Raw genomic sequence first — 22,603 nt, 5'->3', positions numbered from 1 at the left:
ACCCAGTTATCTTCATAACTGAGGCCTTTGCCCAAGATCAGGCAAGGAAAACAGTTGCTCTTACAAGTGAAGGATTTGATCCATACTCCGATGTTCAATTACAGCAAAGGAGCCCACACCATTATGCAACATCTGCCAGCCTGGCTTCAGAACAGGGCAGGCCACCGGCGCTTGGCACTGATACAGTCCATAGGGCTTGTTCAGATTTCCCTAGTTGGACGTGCAGTCGTGTTTATGTATGTTTTTGATGTGTTCTCAGGGAAACTTGAAGTGATTGTTTGAATTCTTGATAAGCTCCTTCCTTTTAGTCCTTGTGTCTTAATGTGAGGGGCTAATAGTTTGTTTCTTACAGTTTTGGGATATCCCATTACTTTGAGTTAATGCTCTAGAAGGTAGGAAGGTCAATTAGCCTGATGAATAATTCTCAACTTGGGGTCCAAAAGCTCTCAGAGTAAGATTTATTTCTGAGAATTATATTCAATGTTTTCATTTTAATAATTTCCCCCAAATTTTTTACATGAAAATGTTCATAATTACAGAACTGTTGAAGGAATGAACATGCTCTATCCTTTGCTTAGATTCAACAGTTGCTAACATTTTGTGTATATGTCGTATGTGTATTGTTGTAGCACCATCATGACCCTGCACTTGTATGAGTGTGCTTCTCTTAAAATACGGTCTTCCACATAATCATAATACCATCTTAAAAGAATTAATTAATGCTTACAGAATTTCGCCTTTGTTCAGTCTGTATTCAGATATCCTCAAAAGTGCCAGGGTTTGTGTATTACATTTGGTTATCTTTTGACTCACTTGTTGTCTAGATCAGTTCCTCTGTGTCCTCCTGGCCCCTCCCATTCTTTTCTTTTTCTTCTCTTCTCTTTCATTTTTAAGAAATTGACTTCTGGAAGAATCTACCCAGTTGTTTTGTAAAATATCCCACATACTGGATTTGCCTGTTTCCTTGTGTTGTGCTTTAACTGGTCCCTCCTACATCTCCTGGAAACTGGAAATTGGGTTGGGAGCATTCTATTAGACTCTTGATTAGACTGTGTGTGTGTATGTGTGTGTGTGTGTGTGTGTGTGTGTGTGTGTATTGGCAAGAATGCCTCATTCGTGATATTAGATCCCTCCCATTGCATCACATCAGGAGGTACAGCCCTTCTAGTTGTCTATTAGTGAAGCCAAGTCCAAGTTCAATCTTCTATTAAAGAGGGAGCTGCCAGAGCTCTCCTCTCTCAGGATGCACTGTTAGCTTTGCATTTTGTAAATAATCTCCAGGGCAATACTTTGGCACTGTGTGAATATTCTGTTCACCAACAACTTTTTAACTAACTGTTTTGGCATTCATTTGGTGATCCTTCCCTGATTTAGTTATTGCAGTGAAACTTTTCGTTTCTGTCCTCTATATTAGTTAGCATTGGTCTATAAAGAAGAATTTCCTTACCTATTTCCACCATTCTTTGTTTTCTCTCTTTTTCTGGATGTTGGTATAGACATGGGCAATTGTATTTATTCAATGTGTTCCCATCAATTAAAGCTGTTACTACTTATTTAATCAAATTGTGCCTCATCTGGCTATGGGAGCTAATCCATGCTTTTTCACAGGACTCCTTTAGTTTTGAGTACTTACGTGTTTTCTGGTACAAGTAGGTATTTGAAGCTGACTGGCCAGAATTTGGAATCTCTTCCTCTCAGGAGCCTTATTAATTCCTTTTAGAGGGAAGTATATTTAGAAACCAACACTTGAATACTTCTCCTCTGAAATTTTTGGTCCTTTAGACTATACCTCTTAAGGATTTATAGTCCATGCTATGCTCAGAAGTTATTTGAAAAAGTTCCTTTCTCTCACAGTTCATAAATTTGTTACGTAGCTCAGTTCAGTTTCTGCTGAGTCATTTATAGGGCTTGCGTCTTCTCCAGATTAAATTTAACTTTAAAATGTGTAAATTATTTACATTGTTCAATGTCAAAACTGTATAAAAAGATATGGTAAACAGTTTTTAAAAAGCTTAGTCTAGATCATCTGGATAATGGACCACCTCACACCCAAGTACTGCCATGCAGTTTCAGTGCCCTGATTTGTATTTGTCATTGCTTTGGGCTACGTAGGGCTAAACATTTCTTGGGGTGTTGCAGAGAGAACAAAGGCAAACTTAGTATACGGTGTTTCATGTCAAACTGCGATGAAGTGGTGCTCTGTGGAATGATGTTTTACTGCAGTTCATCACCACAGAATAGAGCGTTCCACTCCAGTCTTCTGACCAGTCCCATAGTCTTTCCTCCACTTGGCCCTTCTGGCATGGGATGGGGTTAAAGTAGTAGATTCTCAAAGTATAGTTTCTGGACCTGCACCAGTGAATACCTGGGAACTTGTTAGAAATGCAGTGTCTCAGGTTCCACCCAGACTGCTGCATCAGGAATTCTGGATTGGGTCTAGGGCCCAGCAGTCTGGGTTATAACAAGTCCTCCTGGGGACTCTGCTGTACCTTCAAGTTTAAAAACCCCTATTTTAATGGAACCTTAGGGAAAAAAGCCTCATAGCTACGAGTGAAGAATTCTAGCTCAGAGACACTGGCACCTTTTGTGCAGGAATACATTGCCAGTTAGATTACAGGGATTAGAATCCAGATCTTTAATTCTCCATTGATGAGCCTTTGAAAGTGTTAACAGTTTAAAACATTAGGTTCTAAGTAGATTTGATCTGGACCGTAAAGATTGGATTAGTCTTGACCAATTTTCTCCTTTCTAAAGTTTGTTTTTAGCAGATCAGCCAGAGCAGACTTTTTTTTTTAGTCTTAGGATCAAAATCTTTGTGGTTGGTAATCATGGCATATTCCTTGGAGGAAAGGAAGATGCTAGGCCCGATGCTCGTTGGGGTGCAGGAAGCCAGCCAGCACATTTTATTGAGTACCCTTCATATTCCTTGCACTATGTTCCTAGGATTGTAAGAATAAAAGTTATGTAAAAACATGTCCTTGCCTGGAACAGTTAGTAAAAACCTAGCCTCTGCCCATCATCAGATTGAAGAGGCAGGAGCCACAGAGAGGCCCAATGCTAAGCAGTATAGATCACATCTGGTAGAGTAGTGTTTGAGCACCATCTGAGCTAGGTCCATGGCAGAGGAGGGGGACAAATTTCTTGTTCTTAAGGAGTTCATGCTTTGATGGTAGGGAGCAGAACAGTCTTACTCTAGTGACAAAGCAAGGCCCTGTCAGGCTTCACAGTTTCATCTCTTTTCAGTTGAAGGGGAGCAAAATGTAATGAATGTGCTTTTCTTGTCTAGACTAAAAATAAGAACAAAAGGAAAGGGGGGAGAGATCTCTGTGGATTGTGTGACCTATTGTTCCATCCTATTATTCTTTGGAGTCCAGTTAAATGCTGCAGGCCTTATAGCTTGGTACTGGCCTCTTCCATTTCAGGCATCTGCTGACACTTTGTCCAGCAAGTGCCTGTCCATGGCTCTGGCCCACTCACTGTAGCATCATTGAAGGCTGTCAGGAGAAGCTGGTTGTGTATCCTTGAGACCATGTGCAGCTGTCAGCTTTGATGGCAGTTGTGTGTCCTCCTCCGCTTCCCCCGACCCCTGCCTCAGATAGTCTTTCTTTCTTTGGTTTCTGGGGTTTTTTTGTTTGTTTGTTTGTTTCTGTTTTTTTTTACCTTTCTTTTCTTTCTTTCTTTTCTTTTCTTTTTTTTTTAAGATTTTTATTTATTTGACAGAGATCACAAGTAGGCAGAGAGGCAGGCAGAGAGAGAGAGGGGAGGAAGCAGGCTCCCTGCTGAGGAGAGAGCCAGATGCGAGGCTTGATCCCAGGACCCTGGGATCATGACCCAAGCCGAAGGCAGAGGACTGAGCCACCCAGGCACCCCCCATTTAAAGAAAAAAAAAAACAAAAAACCACAAACTACCTTCTCTCTCTTTGCTACCAAGAGAGAAACTGGGATGCCAAATTTCCTCTCTGGCATTTTTTACCTTTGATAACTTCTAACTTAATTTAAGTGATCTTAATCTTAGATTGCAATTCCTAATTTGGAACGTTTTCCTTAGTTTTTTTTTATAGATAAAGATCACAAGTTGTACAAAGTGTACCTCTTCTTCTTCTTGTTATTATTTAATATTGGTACAAGTCCTTGAAGAAAAACTCTTAAATTGATTTAATTTTGATTTATTTTAATTAAAAATTATGACTCACTTTGAGAACTGGTAATTCTGCTGTATCCTCAAAAAATATAGCAGTATTTCTCAGCCTTATTTTCATTATCAGCTCCCTAAGAAGCCTTTGAAGATATTTTTTCCTAATCACTCCTTATAAAATTTTAAAATGTCTGTGTATCTGTTCATGTACTGTATGTATATCTTTCGCGCTATACATAAAAAGTGATGTTTTTTTCCTCCACCTCCCAAACCCATTTTTCTTCCCTGTTGGGGAGGGGGATGATACCACTCCAATTGAGAATACCTGGTATAGCATAAGATAAATATATGACCTTATACAGATGAGTCAGGGTAAGGATTATGCTATTTCTAATATTTCCTTTTTATAAAAAATTTATTAGATACTAGAATTCATCTAAAGTGATGAAGAAGATCTACTGGCTGGGCAAGTGTAGAGTGCATGAAGTGAACTAATATGTATTTTTAAGGACTTGTGCCAGCCATCACATAGGGTATGGTACAGGCACTTGCTTGAATTCACACAGCAGACTTTGAGACAGAGAGCATCATCTCTCTTTTTAGAAAGAATGAACAAAAGGCTGGGACTTGTTTCCAAGCTTTTCTGATTGTAAAGCTTGCTCCTCTTTCTTCTGAATCCATCTATCCTTCTTTCTCTAAGTAATATGAAGGGTGAAGGTTGAACTTCTCAAGAAATAGGTACCTGTTAAAGTGTTTTAAAAGTAACTATGCTGCTGGTGATATGATAGTGAATTATTTTAAAGGATTAGGGTTGGTTTGTTTGTTTGGCAGAGATAGAATATATCTCTATTTTGGATTAATAGAATAATTATATTTTTTATTAATTCATTTTAACTTAAGAATTTTACTGGATTTTACATAATATAAATGTTCTTCTGTTCTTACTATTTAATAAGTAAATAAGCAAAGGAAGAGTAGCTATATACTTCAGACATTTTTGTTTTTCATGTTGAAAAGGCTTCATTTTGCTTATGGATGATGACAATTTATATGCAGAAAGGCAGTCTGCCCAGAGTTTCATAGCTTGTTGCCAAAGTAGCATCCCAGTCTTCCTTTCATTATACCATGATACCTCCTAGTTCACATTAGGAGCATAGTATAGTGGTTCTCTGTAGTTGGGTTCTAACATAGTAGCATATAACAAGTTGCAGTGCCTTGTAAGTTGTAGGAACTGAGATCTTTGATGAATTGTATAGGATGGTTGATTTTTGGTGGACACTTGGCGAAGCTTATAATGGATATACAGTATTGTTTTCATTGTCTGAGAAAATTATAGTAATATATTGTTACCATAGAGGACTTTGAAAATATCCTGTTTTATAGCATTCTCAATCTTTGTAATAAAAAATAGTAAAAATAATCACGGATTAGTAGGATCTGCTCTTCACACTGAAATTTCACACTTAAATTTCTTTCAGGAAAGAAAATAAGAGTCCTTTAAAATTATTAGTGGTTAGAAGGAGACACAGTACATTTTTGGGTTTTGCTTTTAGAATTGTCACTGAACTAATAAAAATGATCTTTTTTCTCCCTTTCCTTTGAATGCAAATTTGAGGCCTATAAATATTTTTCAAGGTGAATTTATAGCTTATGAACCCTCTAGAAAGTCAGCCTCTTTACTTAATAGTTCTATCCTGGCTTTTACCCCCAAACAGTAGTAATACTCTTTGTTAGACTAGTGCCTAGAATTACATTTAATGAAGCTTCAGATTCCTCATCTGTGAGATGGAATAATAATTCCTACTTCATAGGTTTTTGTCAGAATTAAAATTATATAATAGATTTAAAGTGTCTAGCATATTTTTTTACACAGTAAATGAGGTTTTCTTTGTTTCCTTCTCGTTAAAGATACTAAGATAACTCATCACTTTTGCGGAAGACTTGTTATTCCTCGACTTTTGTCGAGGTCATGACCTTTCCCAGGTGGCCTCCTTCTTCCTTTCTGTGTCTTATATCCCTGAAGACTTCTGCATCAGGTGGCTTCTTTGTCCCTTCTGGTTAGGGGCATTACTTTTTGGTCCTTGGCAACTACTTTTGCTGGCCTGGCCCTACGAGCAATTTTCTAGTGCTGTTCTAATGACCACCTAGAGAACAGTTGCTATACATTCATTTCATGCTTCTGTTATTCTGTACTAGATTAGAAACTCTTTAGAGAGCTAACTCTTAGGGTTCTTGTGGCCCTTCCAGGCTTATGACAGAACCCTTCACATGGGGATGCTTAGCTTACTTTGCTGTTTCTCAAAACTGTCCTGGCACCTTAAAGGAGAATATCCAAAAGTGTTTTGGTCATTGACATAAAATATACGTAGATTTCCTTTAATTAATTAGAGGCAGCTCTAATAAAGGTATGTCCTAGTATACTTTTATTGTATTACTGTACTCTGTAATCATATGTTTTTCTCTGTTGCTTTGTGGGATAGTTTTAAATATTAAAAAGAAATAGAGAAGAGTACCATTCATTCTTACCAAATATATAACAAAGTACTAATCGCTTTGGTCAGGTGTAGTTTTGGTTCATTTGGGACTAGAAATGCCAAATGTCAACTACGGTTTGCAGGGGGGTTTTGTTTTGTTTTGTTCTTTAATGCTGTTCATGAAGTTGTATTAATTCATTCATTGAAGCCATAACTGAAAACTTAATCTTTTTAATACCTACAATTCTCAGATCTGGGATGGAATAGAAAGTTAATTATGCTCTAGAAGGAGCTATTCTTGATCTTCTGGTAAAACAAAACTTGCTGTGAATGGATGCTCTTTTTAATCATTAATGAGCACTCCCTCTCCAGGCAGCTTCTGCACTTTCTTAGTTTAATTCCATTGCTTCATGAATCCAAGGCATTTTTCTAAGTCAATAGTTGAATAAAACAGTCACCCAGCAAATTCTGCATAACCCAAATTGCTAGTTTTTAAATATGGGCCCTGTTCTTTTAAAAATATCTTCTTCCCTCCCACCAGCTTTTTTTGTTTTTAAATAAATTTTAGAGCTGTAAGTGCAAAATTTTGTTTTCCATCTTGATATTTCCCTTCCTGTTTCCATTCCCAGCAAATTTATTGGAAAAGATGTGTATTGGAGGTTTTTAAGACCATTCAGGTTTGGTGATTCACTAAGAGTACACAGGATTCAACATACAGTTTTATCCTCAGCTGTGATTTATAGTATAATGGAAGAATACAGAGCAAAATTAGCAAAGGGAAAGGAACATGGGATGAAGTCCGAAGGAAACCAGGCATACAACCTTCCGAGAGTCCTGTCCCATTAGAGTCATAAAGGACGTGCTTAATTCTTCCAGCAATAAGTTGTCAAAATACTTGTGAAGTGTTGTCTGCCAGAGCAGCTCATTAGAGACTCAGTACCCAGATTTTTCATTTGGAGCTGGTCACATAAACACATCTACCTGACATGTACCAAAAATTTCAGACTCCCAGCAGGAAAGTGGGTGTTCAGCAATAAACCACGTTGTTTGTTCAAACCATCTAGGTAGGAGCAGTGAGCCACTCTTACCAGTTCTAGGAGTGGTGGAAACCCTCCTGAAATCCAAGGGCCACTCTTGCAAGCGAACTTTCTAGGGATAGTGTTCTCAGGTCCTGGGACCAGACTCTTCTGAACTCTACATTTGTTTATCACTTGCCTTTTCGGCATCTCTAACAGGGTGTCCAATAGCCCAAACTCAGTGTATGTCCTGTGAGTTCCTAGTCTTTGGCCCATAAACCTGTTTCACCTGCAGCCTTTCCCTTTCTCATTTGGTGGCATCCCCAGCCTTATATTTGCTTGGGCCAAAAAAGCCTTGGAGTGCTTGGTGACTACTCTTCCTGTCATTAACACTCATCTCATTTGTTAGGAAATCTTATAGTGTTCCCTTCCTCCAAACAGTAGCCGGTTTATGTCAAAATAATCTTGGCCATTGATGGACAAATATGGAATGTGGATTATAGGTATAGGAGAGTCTGTTACACTGTTTTCTCTACTTTTGTATATTTGAAACTCATAACAAACTGTAATAGTCTGTCAGTCTTTAAGGAACTGTCACACGTAGATCACACACATATCACTCAGATCTGACCCTTCCCACTATAGCCTCTACTACTACTACCACCAACCTGTACACCCCTCTTTTCTCAGCATAGAAGCCTAGTGATCCTTTACAAACAAAGTCTGATCGGAATCTTTCATTGTTTTCCTTCCTGAACTCAGAGTGAAAACTCAGGCTCTTTTCAGTGGCTGACAGTACTTTACCAGATAGGACTCCTGCCCTGTTCTGTCTCAGACCTCTCCTACTCCCCCTTTGCCCTCCTCCAGCTACACAGGTCTGCTCTTTCTTCCTCCACCTGCCAGGGAGCTCCTGCCTGAAGACCTCCCATTTACTGTTGATGCCTCCTGCAGAATGACCTTCATGACTATACGTATGGCCTACTCCCTCACCCTCATGCCCAGTGGCACCTTCTGACCCCTAATGCCCTTACCTTATTGTTGGTTTTTCATTTTCATAGCACAGTGTATAACTGGTCTATTTATTCTGCTTGGTGTACATCACTTGCCTCTATCATCGCTCCACTCATCCCTTCTCTCCCTGGAATAAAAGCTCCCTCATGGCAAGTATCTTTGCCTTTTTTTTTTTTTTTCCCCTTCAGTGATACATCATCCCAAGCACCAGTTCAGTGCCTGGTATGTATAGAAGGCATTTCATGAATGTTTGTTGAATGAATGAATAATGTCAGTGCTAGGACACATGAGAAATCTACTAGTGTGCCCCTTCTTTTTCTACGTGAAGAGCCCAAAGCCTAAAGAAGTTGTATATAGTTGGTTAATGGTTTTACATGGGTGTGTGAGTGAACGTGTATGCTTTTGTTTATGAAACTATTTTAAGATTAAACTTTTAATAATCTTTTAATTATATATCCTGAGATACCCTTTGAGATGTGGCAAAGTGGTGAAGCAGTACAATTAGAAAGAACAGATTTCAAATATCCTGTGCCCATTCCGTTTGAAACATTTCACCTTTTAAAATGATAACCTTAAAAGGACCTCCTCAGTGCCTCCAGCCATGTTTTTCTAAACTTAATCCCAATAGCTGCTTTCCAGTTGAAATTGTTTTTATAGGCCCTGAGTATAAATTCATAGCCTAAATTAAAATGCCTGTATAATAAAACTTATGGAATTGCTTGTTTTCTTACTCTTGTTAATGTCCAGTGAAAACCCACATTAAGAACATATAGTGTCTTAACGTTGCTATGACAACAAAAGAGCTTTTAGAAGAAAAGCTTTAATTGTTTAATTGGTGAAACCTCACTCTCTCTCCTCCCCTCAGCATCATATCCTGAGAGAAGAAAGGTGAGAAATCTCTAGTGACAGAATCCCTGTCTTCTAATTATTCTTTTATACTTACCCTATAGAGAAGAGTTTTGACTTTAGTGGGAATGATCTAAAGCAAGATTAGAGAAATAGCTAGTTGGTTGCCTAAGTTTTTAGCTTCCACATCTGCAATATTGTGGGTGCAGTACTAATCCATACATGGCCTTGAAGCAGTGCAGGAAGCTAGGCTCTCTCTGCCCCAAGGTAGGAAAGCTGTCCTTTGGCACAAGAGCAGACCCTGAGAGAGCAGCCCTTTTCCTGTTATTCCCCGTGACAGCTCAGCTGTGCCACAGATGAGACTGTCCCCTAGATTTTTAGCTCTACATGCTGATGTGGCATGACAAAGCCTAGATTATATTATAACTGTAATCCTGCCTCAAAGCTTGTGTTTAATTGTTCACTTTTACAGATTCAAATTTGTCCCTTTAAACCTTGGGCATTATATTTATTCAGTATGTGTTAGAGGTTTTCAGTGATCTTTAGGATCATTATAATTGTTCAGCTTCTATTCAAAGCCATGGCAAGGTGAAAGAAATTGATCTCCGGGCTCCTCTCCCTCGTACTCACTGCTGCTAATTGGTTTCCCGTTCTGACACAGAGTGCAAGCCCTGGATAGGTGGAAACCTGCCTCTGAACCCGGACTGCTGCTGTGATCTGCGATCTGATGGTTGTCACAGTGTCTGCGGGCTCTGAATCCATGTCAGTTTTTCTTTATCTTGTTTCTTTTATCTGGACATTCTCAGATACCTTTTTTCTTTCTCCTTAATATACCCTGGGCTGTAGCAGTGTGTTTTCAGGTTTGAAAAGGCTTGGAAGTAGCTATTTCTCAAGGGTAATTGTGTCTACTTGTTTTGTCTGTTTGTGAAGTATAACATGAATATGGAAAAAGGCATACATTATAAGTTCAGTGCATTTCCAAAGTGAACACATCCACTCATGAACCAGCAACTAGATCAAGAAACAGAACATTGCCAGCTCGCCTCTGGTGCCCCCTTTCAGTGAGTAATTCCTTCCCCCAAGAATAACCAGTATCCTGACTTCTAACACGAGAGATTATTTTTGCTTGTGTTTGTACTTGATATAAATGGAACCATATGGTACTGTTATATCTGGCTTCTTTCACTTAACATTATGTTTGTGAGATCCATTCATGTTGCTGCATATAGAGATGGTTTATTTATTTTCATTTCTTTTAGGAATCTATTGTGTCTCACTAGCTTCCAAGTGAATACATCTCTCCAGTTGGGCATAGAGCTGGCCATGCAGCCTAGCACCATCTTGCACATAATACGTGGTGAATTGACTTGCTGCAGAAATAGAAGGAAATTTACCCAGTGTAAGAACTTCTCCTTTAATAGAAAAGAGATGCTGAGTCCATGTAATAGGGACACCTTCACTTCTTTATTTCTCATGTTTGGGCATGATTAAATATTTAACTTCTTTACTGATGTAATATTATTTGCTTAACTGCAAGAGTCATGAGAAAGAGTGGGTAATGATGCTAACTTTTGATGACTGGAAATAAAATATTATTTTAGAAACTTCTTTGAGAACCCCTGTCTTCACTGGAGACAGAAATTTTTCCTCTATCACAAGTCTTCAGCAAAGACTTTTTTTTTTTTAAATACCACGCCTTGGGGATTTTTGTTTGGCTGAGTCTTAGTAGTGATGTCCCACTGTTATCAAATTTTCATCCTGTTTGTGAGGCTGGTGGGCTTTTCTGCTGACCTTGCTGCATTTGGAGCATGTCCTCCCCACCTCCCTTAAGCTGGTGGAGGTTTGGGGTGAAATGAAGATAGAGAGATGAAACCAAACAAAATTCTAAGCAAGTCTGTGTTCTTGCCCCACCCTGCCCTGCCCAGCTCCTTCCCTACATTGGTCTCTCAATGGATCTTAGGTGGGAAATCTCTCGGGGTCTACTCCTCATTTCTAAAGGACAAGAATGTTTAAAACAACTAAGTGTTTGCTGTGACATTCTCTCATAACCAAAAGTGTAGCAGTAATGGTAGTAACTGTTAGGATGTGGGAATGTGTCATTATGTGGTATTTCCTGGTGGTGAATCACCTTCCCATGAGCCCCCTTGGTGATCACTCTCACAAGTGAGTGAGTGAGAGGAGGTGTTCTTACAAGAAAAGAATGCACAGACACTTTCTTTGTCTCTCCTTCACTTTTAATGGGCCTGGGCTACATCCAGTCTCCTCTCACTTTTGTTCACTTACTGAGGATGCTGGATTCCTCCTCCTCCCAGACTAGAACTAAAGAAGATTCCCTGGTTATTTGTTCTTCCCTAAGTTGTTTAGAAAGAAGAAAATGATTACACAGATGTTTTTGATCAAAAGGGGAAAGGAAGAAAAGGCTGTTACGATAGAAGAGATTAAAATCTGAAACTGCAGGGTGAAACAGTAGCCTCTCTGGGTCTTTGTGAGAACCGTGGTGTGATTGGACCTGGTTACTCTGTGTGACTTGCTACTTAGGAGTGATACTCCTCACACAGTTCAAGCAACATTTTCTCATCTCTTCCCTTCACCTTCTATAAACTAACAGGGCACTTCCTTATGATAGTTTGAGTAAGCAGAGTAATATTGTGTCCTGCTCTGTTGGTGTAAGCGTTTTATAATGATACAGTGGTTCGTAGGGTGTGTGTGTGTAAGGTAACTGTCCTTATCCTTTAGTCAGTCCAGAGACAAAAGGAATAGGAGGGTGGTGACATTTGTGATCAAAGATGCATCTTCATAGTGAAGTTTATGTTATATTTATTATGTTACAATTTTAAAGTAAATTGTAAATTATATATAAATTATATACATTTGTGGTATATAAATTATAGCTCGAAAAAACAGTAGAAATAAAAAGTTTAACTGACTTCTGAAGTATTGTTTTTGTTTTTTAGTTTATGAAATGTAGATAATCTAGGGAGAAAATATAGAGAAATAAAAAGATGAAAGCATTTCATAATTCTTGTCACCTTGGCTTAATTACTGTTAACATGTTAGTGTATATTTTTCTAGTTTTATATACTAGATATATACATATGTGCCTATATATAAAAATTTATTTTTCAAAATGATAAAATAGCCCTATCTCTAACATTAAAAGTAATGTACTATCTAGAAAATTGAAAGATGGAAAACTTTTTTCCTTATAGTGCCCTTGCCTTCTTCCCTCTTGCCGCTGCCTCCCCCCACAAGATTATTATAGATGACTTTTTGGTGTGTTTCCAGTCTTCTGTGGATTAAAGCTATTTCTTGTTGTTGATAATCACTCAGGGAACTCCCTGCTGAACATGTGTGTTTATTTATATAGCTGCATTTAGTTTAAAAATAAGTTTGTATTTATCCTAAGATGATTTCTCCTAAACAGTTTAGATCAGTGCTTTACTCTTACGCAGTCTTAAACATAAAGTCACTGCCTCACAATACATTTCTACCTTTAAGCTTGTTAATAGTGCGTAAATACTCTCCATATTCATGTAGTAGTTACTTCTTCCCTCCGTATACTTCACTGGGACAGTATAGCCTTTAGATTGTAAAATACTGCAGAACAGGCTGGTTTAAATAACTTCATAAAACTGTGCGGCTGGAAGCACTTTTTATTTTTAGTTGTTTTTCTCCTTGGCCCAAAGGTGGGGACTGATCGCCACTGTACAACATGGTTACTTAATCTCAATACCTTTTCATTGTTCCATAAGTGACAATGTGTTTGTTATTATTCTTATTATTTTAACTTACCTGAATATAAAGAAAATGGGAATTAGGGAAAAGAAGCAGTATATGACTTAGGAAAAGCCTGATAACTATTTGAAACTAATGTAGTATTTTAAACTTCTTTGATAGATTCTATGTATTTCTATTGATACTTGATTCAAATCTTCCTTCAGTTGCTTCATTGAAGTAGTTAAGTCTTAGTATTTGTTTACATAATATCTTCAGCATCTGTTGCTTCATTTGTATGGAGGGAAGATAGCCAGCTGCCAGCCCATCTCTAAACTGGACTGTGACCTCATGTCTGTGATCGATGGACACAGCTGTGGGGTTTCCATGTGTGCTTGGCAGTGCCCATGCCGAAAACATCTGGTCTAAGAATGTAATTCTCTTCTCTTGCAACTATATGAAAATTATTTGGTGCATAATGGAATAATACCAAGTATCCTTACGCAGTATAGAAGTCACAGGTGACTCAGGAGGAGCCCAGGATGGCATTCTCTGTAGACTTGAAGATATCAGTGAATTCAAAGTATCATTGTCTTATTGAGTGTGTATCTATAAACACCTGGTCCAGTGCCACTGGATCCATGCCATTTTTCTTCATTCTAAGTTTAAGAAATGGCTCTTTAGTATAATAGGTAGCAAAAACAGCAATGAAGGTTTTGGCCAAACAGAGTGAATTTATTTTTTATTTTTATTTATTTATTTTTTTAAAGATTTTATTTATTTATTTGTTAGAGAGAGAGAGAGAGAGAGCAAGCACAGGCAGACAGAGAGGCAGGCAGAGGCAGAGGGAGAAGCAGGCTCCCTGCTGAGCAAGGAGCCTGATATGGGACTCGATCCCAGAACACTGGGATCATACCCTGAGCTGAAGGCAGCCACCCAACCAACTGAGCCACCCAGGCGTCCCCAAACAGAGTGAATTTAGTTTGATTCACGTCTCACAAGGATTGCTGTGTTTGAGATGCATTTCTTCGCAGCTCCTGTACATCTTTAATGAAGATATTGAGGCAAGATTATGTAGTACTGCTGTGGGGTTTTTCCTTTATATAGATAGTAAATGTGTGCATATTAAATTACTTATATTTATCATATATTATACATTTATACATACTATAGTTTATATACATAATTAATATGTAATTATGTAATGTAACCAGTTAACCTCAGTAGCCCTTGCATTGGCACTTGTGGGGAAGTCATTCTCTGGATTGGCACTTGTTTTTATAATACCTGAAGAGTTCCAGATACCATTTAAAAACCCAAAGCTCTTCAGAATTATATATCTTTAAGCTTTTATTTTTTTTCCTCCCAAGGAATTAAGGATGTCATTGTCTTCAGTTAAAATTAACCATCTAGGGGATCTGAGCTCTGTATAGCAAGCCCCAAATTAACCCCTTATTTACTTTGAACTCTTAAGTCAAGAGACATTTCTTTTTTTCCCTATTGATTTTGAGGTTTCTCTTTTAAAGATTACAAGTCTTAGAGAACCTTAAATTTTAAAGTCTGTTTGCCCCCCACTGTGTGTCTGTGTTTAGTTAGGCAAACAGATCAACCTAATTAATTCTGCAAACAGAGGCTGTAGTACTCTTGTGTGTCAGTTTGTAGCTCCAGGCTTAGGTATTCAGTAGAAAGCCTAGCTATTGAATATATATCAGTGTGTAAACATCTTTGCACAGTGAGTGAGCACTTTTGATGAACTCAGATATGAAGTCGCCAGTTTATACTAAGTCTGATATGAAGAGGGAGTTTTCTTGGATTTTTCTTATGGATTTGTTTTGTTTTATTGATAACTTAGTCTGGGCTCAGAGAGTTTAAAAGTAGTTTTGTTGGCCTGTGAGTGGTGTTGCTTCATCCTGCATGCTGCATGGATTTCTTTTAAACTGGCTTCCCAGCATTCTTAGTTCTATAAGATCTGCCCTACCTGCACCGAGGAGATCTTTTCTCCCCCTCCACCACAGTTAGTTGCCCTTTTCTGACTCTGTCAGTAGCCTTCGATTTCTGCATCCTGTTCTGCTGTCTCTCTCTTTCCAGTGCCTGCACAGTGTCTGTTACAAAGTGGGCCCTCAATGTGCTGATTGGATACATTGGTACCATGGGCATACATAGGGATGTGGTTCTTGCTAAAAGGCTGTCAAGAGGAGTGACTTAGCACCTTCCTAGCCTACATTTTGGGTCTTGGTAGATGGTAAAATTTAGCAGTTTATATTGCTGGGTAGGAGTGAATGAGTTGGGCAGGTTCCAACATGATAACATCCTTCTTTGTTCATAGAGGAGTTTGGGTTGATGAATGGCCTTTTGGGATCTTCACTGGAGAAAGTTATTTGAACATGTAACTGATTTGCATTTTGATCTCTGTAAATCAGAGATCTGTAAATCTCTGTAAATCAGTGTTTCCTTTCAGAGGAGATGCCATTTGAGGTACTTTGTGTGTTCTGGTGGTGGTGATTTTACTTTTTTTGTGCAGAAATCTACCCCCCCAACCCCACCCCCAGCCTCAGGGGTAGGCATGGGGTGATTAGTGGTCCTTTTTCTTGCCCTCTGTGAGAGTTCTAGTTTTGAAGAGTTGCTCTGAATTGGGAGGCTCCACATAAACACTCACTATGTGTTTTTGCTTCCATGTCATTTAGAATACAGGGATCCAGTGATCCCAAGAAAGGGAGGACTGCCATGTTCTTTAGGGAGTGGCACGGTTTGACTTTTGCCAGACGAAGAGTATCTGTAGTGTCCTCAGGCCTTCCTTTCAGGTCTGTCTTCCAGTGATTCCAGTCTGCAGTTTAATTTTTCCCTGTGTGTGAGGGTATGTGTATGAAAGGAGGAAATGGATTAAGAAACAAACTCATTTTGAATTCCTATGGAGCTGTCTCCTCTAACCTAAACTCTTCTCTTAACTTTTCTTTTTCTAATTAGGAAAATAGTACCTGTCAATTATAGAAAAATAAGTTAGGGGCACCTGGGTGTCTCAGTCGTTAAGTGTCTGCCTTCAGCTTAGGTCATGATCCCAGAGTCCTTAGCGGGAAGCCTACTTCTCCCTCTACCACTCCCTCTGCTTGTGTTCTCTCTCTCACTATCTCTCTCTGTCAAATAAATAAATAAAAATCTTCAAAAAATAAATCAAAGAAGAAAATATCTATAATCCAGAGATAAACTTTGATAACATTTCTTTTTTCTTTGTGTCTGCTCCTTAAAATATGAATGTAAATATCTAAATATACTTAATTGTGTTGTAAATGGCAAAATGTTGATGTCAAGGATATATTTGTCTTCTGAGCATTTGGGATTACTGATCTTTTTTGGTCTAATAATAAAATTGCAAGTTTAATTATATAGAGAAAGAAGAAGTCTTTCCTTCTGTCCTAGGTTATTGACCAATGCCCCTGTAACAAAAGATAGATTAACAAGAGAAAAACAGAAGTGTATTGGTATGTATCACATATATATTAGTGGGAGCTGTTGCAAGAAAAGGAAAGACTCAGAGAAATGGCAAAACCCAAATGCCTTCATACTAGGTTGAATAGAGAGGCAGTAGTGGAAAAGTAACTAAAATACATGGGGAAGCTAAAGGAAGATAAGAGATATATTAACAAGGTTTGCTTGTATCAGAATTCTCGTGGCCTCAACTCTCTGTCTCTGGTGATAAGAATGTTTTTTTTCAGTTGGTATAGGAAGGACTTCTTTCACATGGGAGTTTTCTCTCTTGCTTTCTCTTGTTTCTCTTGTTATGTGTGTATCTATGTGTGTGTAGCTACTTTCCTCATGGAGGGAGAAAATGGATGGATTCTGAAATTAAGTACTGACATGAACTGTTTCAAGTTAACATTACCGAAGGCATTTGTACCGATGGTGTTATGTCTTATAGATTGGAGCTTGATGCCAATTGTTAGAGCTTCCTGGTTTTGATGACCGCAAACTTTGGAAAATTGTATTAGTTTCATTTAGATCCTAGAGGAATAGTGATCTGTCTTATTTGACTTTCTTGTTTGAGTAAGAGCATCATGTTTATTTGCCATGTTGAGCTTTTAGGTAGGGGGCTATCGCAGAAATATATTTTGGCCTCCTTGTGGTTCTTGGTGTCAGTCATGGAAGCATCAGTCTCCCAAGACTGTTCATGAGTGAGTGATGGGGAAGAAAATGGAGTGAAGTGTATTCACCATCCTGCATCATCTTGTCACAGCCTCAAGTTGTCCCCCATCACTCACCCACCATGTCCATCCAGGGAAATGGTACTATTGTTTCATTCTCTTCCTTGCCACACACTTTCTAGGTACCAGTTCAGTGATGGTATCTCATTGAAATACAGCTAGTAATGTAGCCTGGCAGACTTTGTAGAAGACAGAAGACTAGAGGGCTCTGTGAGTACTTTGCTGTGTCTAGTAAAAGTTCTTTGTGGTGCCTGTAGACACAAAAGACAGAGTAGGTTAAGGGCTTTGGGGCCATTGCGCTTAGACTTTGAAGTCCCAGAAGTCATCCACTGATTAAGTAACAAAACTAGAGAGCATGTCTTTTTGTCTGAAATGGGTCCAAAACAGTGTGTATGTGTCTTCCTCCCTCCCTTCCTTCCTTCCTTTCTTTTTCTTTCTTTCTAGATTTTGTCAGAGAGAGAGAGAGAGAGGGAGCGTGAGCAGGAGCAGGAGCAGGTGGAGTGGCAGGCCTAGCAGGCAGAGGGAGAAGCAGGCTCCCTGCTGAGCAATCCCAGGACCCTGGGATTATGACCTGAACGGAAGGCAGTTGCTTACCCAAATGAGGCACCTAGGCTCCCAAAACAGTGTTTCTTCTTGAGTAAGATGTCTCAAGTGTCCATTTTGGTTACATTAATTTTGTAATTTTTCTGTTGGATTTTAATTCTGGGACTGACTGATCTTGGGAGAAGTGCGCTGATTAATTTTAAAGAAAGTGCCATTCCTTTCTTTGACCTCCAGAACCAGATCCTGTAACCTTATTTTGTTGCAGAATTTTTGCCTACATTGGTCTGTTCACTTTTGTTTGGTTGAATTGTCAGTGAATTTAAGTTGTATAACCTTTTGTGTGTCTGAGTAAAAATAATAATAATTTTGATTAATTCAGCTGGTGTGGTACTGAATAATACTCTCAGGTATAATTGGGACTTGCCTTCGAAAGGTAATCTCTCATTTTTCTCCTAGTTCACAGTCACAGAGTGGAGGGTTTGGTAAGAGTTTAGTAAAACAAAAAGTAGATTAAACTGATCTTTTAAAATCGGTATTTTCATTCTAAGTGTATATTCATTTTTACATTTTGATGGCAAAATCTGACAGATATTTGTGTATCTCATTTTCTCAGCCCTCTCTCTACTGGCAAAGATAGAGTGAATAATGAATCACGTTTTCTTTTTTGTTCCAACTATTAATGGGTAGATCTAATTCTGTAAAGAATTATGCTGGGAAAAAAGATGATTATTCAGAATATTTCCCAATCCCCTGGGTTCCTCCCAATTAACTTTTCTGTTGTCTGCCTGTCTCTCCTCATATCATTACTGCCATCAGTGGAAGGAAAGAGAATTTGGGTAACAGTTTAAAAAACATTTTAAGGAGTCAATTTAAAAAATACAGTCATAATATGTACTCCTTTGTGCTCAAATGGTGGAGTGGGCAGGGTTTGCCCTATGACTTATTTACAAATTCATAGCTGCTTTTGAAAATTACCACTATTCAGATGCTTCCCCCTCCTCTATCCTCTAAGCGGCCAAGGAAGGCAACAGAAAACTCCTTCCCTAGTCTTCTTCCAGTCGAAAACAAAGACCTTTTCTATGAGAGTTGGCTCCCCTGGTTGGAGTCCAAAATGCTAATTGGCATCAGCTGCATTAAATCGCTGAGTGGAGCCTAGCAGCTGCCCTCATCATTGGAGAAAACCAGGAGGGAGCCTTCCCTTTCTTACCAAAAGGTTCCCTCTCCTTTCTCTAGTTACCTTTAGTTTAGTTTAGTTTTTTTTTTTTTTAAAGATTTTATTTATTTATTTGACAGAGAGAGATCACAAGTAGACAGAGAGGCAGGCAGAGAGAGAGAGAGAGAGAGAGGGAAGCAGGCTCCCTGCCGAGCAGAGAGCCTGATGCGGGACTCGATCCCAGGACCTGAGATCATGACCTGAGCCGAAGGCAGCAGCTTAACCCACTGAGCCACCCAGGCACCCCTAGTTTAGTTTTGTTTTAATTTATATATGATTGTGCCCTACTAAAGAAGAGAAAGAAGGGCAAGGTCATTTGGACTTGGCCTAGAGAGATGGGATATATAAACTTAGGTCATGTCGTTTTGTCCACTTTCTTTCATATATGGGATTGTTGTTGTTAAATTTCAGTTCTAGCCTGCACTGACTCTGTTTTCTACTGTATTTTCTCAGGCTGAATGGGGTGTATGGTGGTGGTGCTGGTGGTGGGTACATATTTATGTTTGAATGAGACCACCAGACTTGTTTTTAACTAAGGACCAAAAGGAGATTGGAATTCAGAGATTGGTTCATTATCACTCCAAAGATAACATGTATTATATACATTAGTCATAATTAGGATTCCAGTTGTAGTTGGCTCAGAGCCAGTGGCAGATTCTGCATTCATTTCTGATGCTTTTCCTCCAAGGCAGGATTCTTAATTAGAATATGAAAATTAGTGGTGCTATATATCCTTTTATTTTATAAAATGTGTAATAGTCATTTTTAAAATCATAGAAGCAAGAGAAGGAATGTTCAAAGTATGTATAAATAGTTCCTAAAACACTAATTTGAGAGGACAGTATGTTTCTTTTGATATTTTTGGTAGTTCAGTTTCATATGCTTCCAGGATTTGACTACTTAAATCTCAGAAGTACTCTGGCAGGTGGCGTTAATCTGATTACTATATTTCCGGATCATACTTGGATGTTTCAGTCGTATTAAAAAAAGAGTTGCCAAACTTGATTGTATTTAAGTTGTTCTTATATAGTATTGTTTCTAATATGTAGCCCAGTTTCAAAAATATTACAATGTATGTCTTATGGTTGATGGTGAATCAGAGTTTCATTACATAAAGTACTTTAGTGTCTCTATCTAGTGACATCTTGGACTTAAGGAAATAGATTGTGCTGTGATAATCTGCCAAAAGTATCTAGCATTGTGCATATTAAGTGTCTTTCACACCAGTGGATAACACTGAATTTAAAGCCTGTGACAATTTTTAAATGTATGAAATGCTCAAGAATTTCAACTCCGTGGGCTCTGAAAATATTAAGTGTCTCTGGAAACTCTTAATTCTTAGAAAGAATGGTGAACAAATCAGATCCTAGAAGACATAGGTTTGTGTTGCTAAAGAAAGAAAATACGAAAACTAAACAAAATGTGTTGTGATCCTTAATTATTGCTCAGGAAGCTTCTCATGGGAGAATTGTAGTTAACATTTGTTTTCTGTCAAGAAGTGGAACGTACCGGCAGCGCATAATGGAATTATGACCCTTGGAATAATTTAGCAATATGAGGAGTGGAGGGAAGTAGTTAGGGATGAATCAGTAAAGCAGAGTCGTGTAACCCACTAAGATGCACATACTTCATGGCATGATTGGCTGCAAATACAAAATTAAAATCAATATTTTAATTTTCCCCCATTTTAGTTCAACATTGTTCTTTTTGCTTGCTTTTCTGTAGTCTTTAGACCCCAGATATTTGTACGTTGACTGATTTTGGATAAAAGGGAAAAAAATCAAACCTTTAGTTGACTTTCTAGTTACCTAGTCGTGGTCCAGTGGAAGGAAAGTGAGGTGTTTAATTTTTCAGGGCCCAACATATTTAACTATAGGCCTTATGCCAGGAGTGATACCACATGCCTTTCTACCAGAGCCTGTTTATGGCCATAGTCAGGTGCTAATTTTTGATAGGAATCTGTTGGTCTTGACAAGTCCCGTTAAGGTTGTCCTGGGCTGCTCCCAGATATTGCTGGGAGTGAATGGTTAGTTGTGGTGACTCAGGAGGGAATAGGCTCCATGTGCTGTGTGCCAGCAAGTTGTGGTCATTATACACTGCGCCTGATAGGAATGTGTGGGAAGAGCACAAGATAAAGCTTTTGGTGAATTGGGCTTTCTAGTCATGTTTGGGGCATACTTCCTTGTGCCTTAAGTTAAAAAAAAAATTGTCACTCTTTTATGATTTAGTATAAAATTCCTTTGAAGAAAGATCCCAAATAGAAGTGTGTTTTCTGTAATGTTAGTCAGGCTAAACACTACTTTTGTTTAGGATTGAGATAGTTATCCTAGTTATTCAGTATCTCAGTTTTCATTGCTGCTTTAAACATGGCCATGTTTAAATCAGATTGAAATGATAACCATGTGGTGTCTTTTCATATATACAGGGTTTGAATGATAATTAGTACATACAAACTATTATATAGACTGTATTTGGCTGTGTTACTTTGCTTCATATTTGCAGCCACCGTCTGCCAAGGTTACGTGACAACCTATTAATATGCTGTAATATTCTGATACTTATGTCTGAGGACCAAGCTGGAGGCCACCATCTTAAGAATGAATCCCTGTTCTAAGATGATTCCATGTTTTATTACATGTGGTATTCAAGTGGTAGTGTACAGCTGAAAGTTCTATTTTAAGAAGACCTTTTCTTTTTTCATTTGGTCTCATCACTAATATCTAATTAATGCTGTTGTAGCTTTTATCTCAGCAGTATTTTCAAACCAAACTTACTTAGGTCTGTGAGTCCTTATGAATGGTTTTTGGAGGTGCCAGGCTGCAAGACTAGGTTTCTTCAGCCTGTGTGAGTCCACATGGATGCACTAGCTTTCACATGCATGGTCCTTCTCTTTTTCTTTTATACTTCCACGTACAGGCCCCTTGACTGCTCAGAAACCCCAAGTCTTCCTGGAGAAGGAAGAACATCAGTTATAAGTGGAATGAGCGTGCCAATGTGGAGAAGTGGGGACATTGTAGGGGACCAGTCATTATTTTCTTTTTCTTTTTTTTTTTTAAGATTTTATTTATTTAGTTGACAGAGAGAGATCACAGTAGACAGAGGCAGGCAGAGAGAGAGAGAGAGGGAAGCAGGCTCCCCGCCGAGCAGAGAGCCCGATGCGGGACTCGATCCCAGGACCCCGGGATCATGACCCGAGCCGAAGGCAGTGGCTCAACCCACTGAGCCACCCAGGCGTCCCCATTATTTTCTTTTGAAAAGTTATGTAGTAAAGGGAATTCTGGAGATCTGATTATCACCTATGTCTTTAAGATTTTTATCTTTCCTCAAACGTGGCTTTTCTAGCCAGAGCTGGTTTTCTCTTTTCTTCCACCTTCTCTCCTCTTCATCACTTTAACTCTGCTTTCCCCTGGTTCTCGTGCTAGCCATAAATCTTACTTATGAACTCTGCAGGTCGT

At 38.6% G+C, this 22,603-nt stretch overlaps 1 protein-coding gene across 13 annotated transcripts in view; it reads left to right on the top strand.

Moving 5' to 3' along the window:
* The window catches only part of LOC111155964 (mitogen-activated protein kinase kinase kinase kinase 4), a 188,677-nt gene that overhangs the window by 86,026 nt on the left and 80,048 nt on the right, over positions 1 to 22,603 (top strand). The gene's annotated exons all lie outside the window — the stretch shown is intronic.

Source organism: Enhydra lutris, unplaced genomic scaffold, assembly GCF_002288905.1.
Source record: "Enhydra lutris kenyoni isolate GAN:26980312 unplaced genomic scaffold, ASM228890v2 scaffoldscaffold44, whole genome shotgun sequence".
Lineage (NCBI taxonomy): Eukaryota > Metazoa > Chordata > Mammalia > Carnivora > Mustelidae > Enhydra > Enhydra lutris.
The sequence above is the reverse complement of the archived record's forward strand: the minus strand, read 5'-3'. Positions and strand labels throughout refer to the sequence as shown.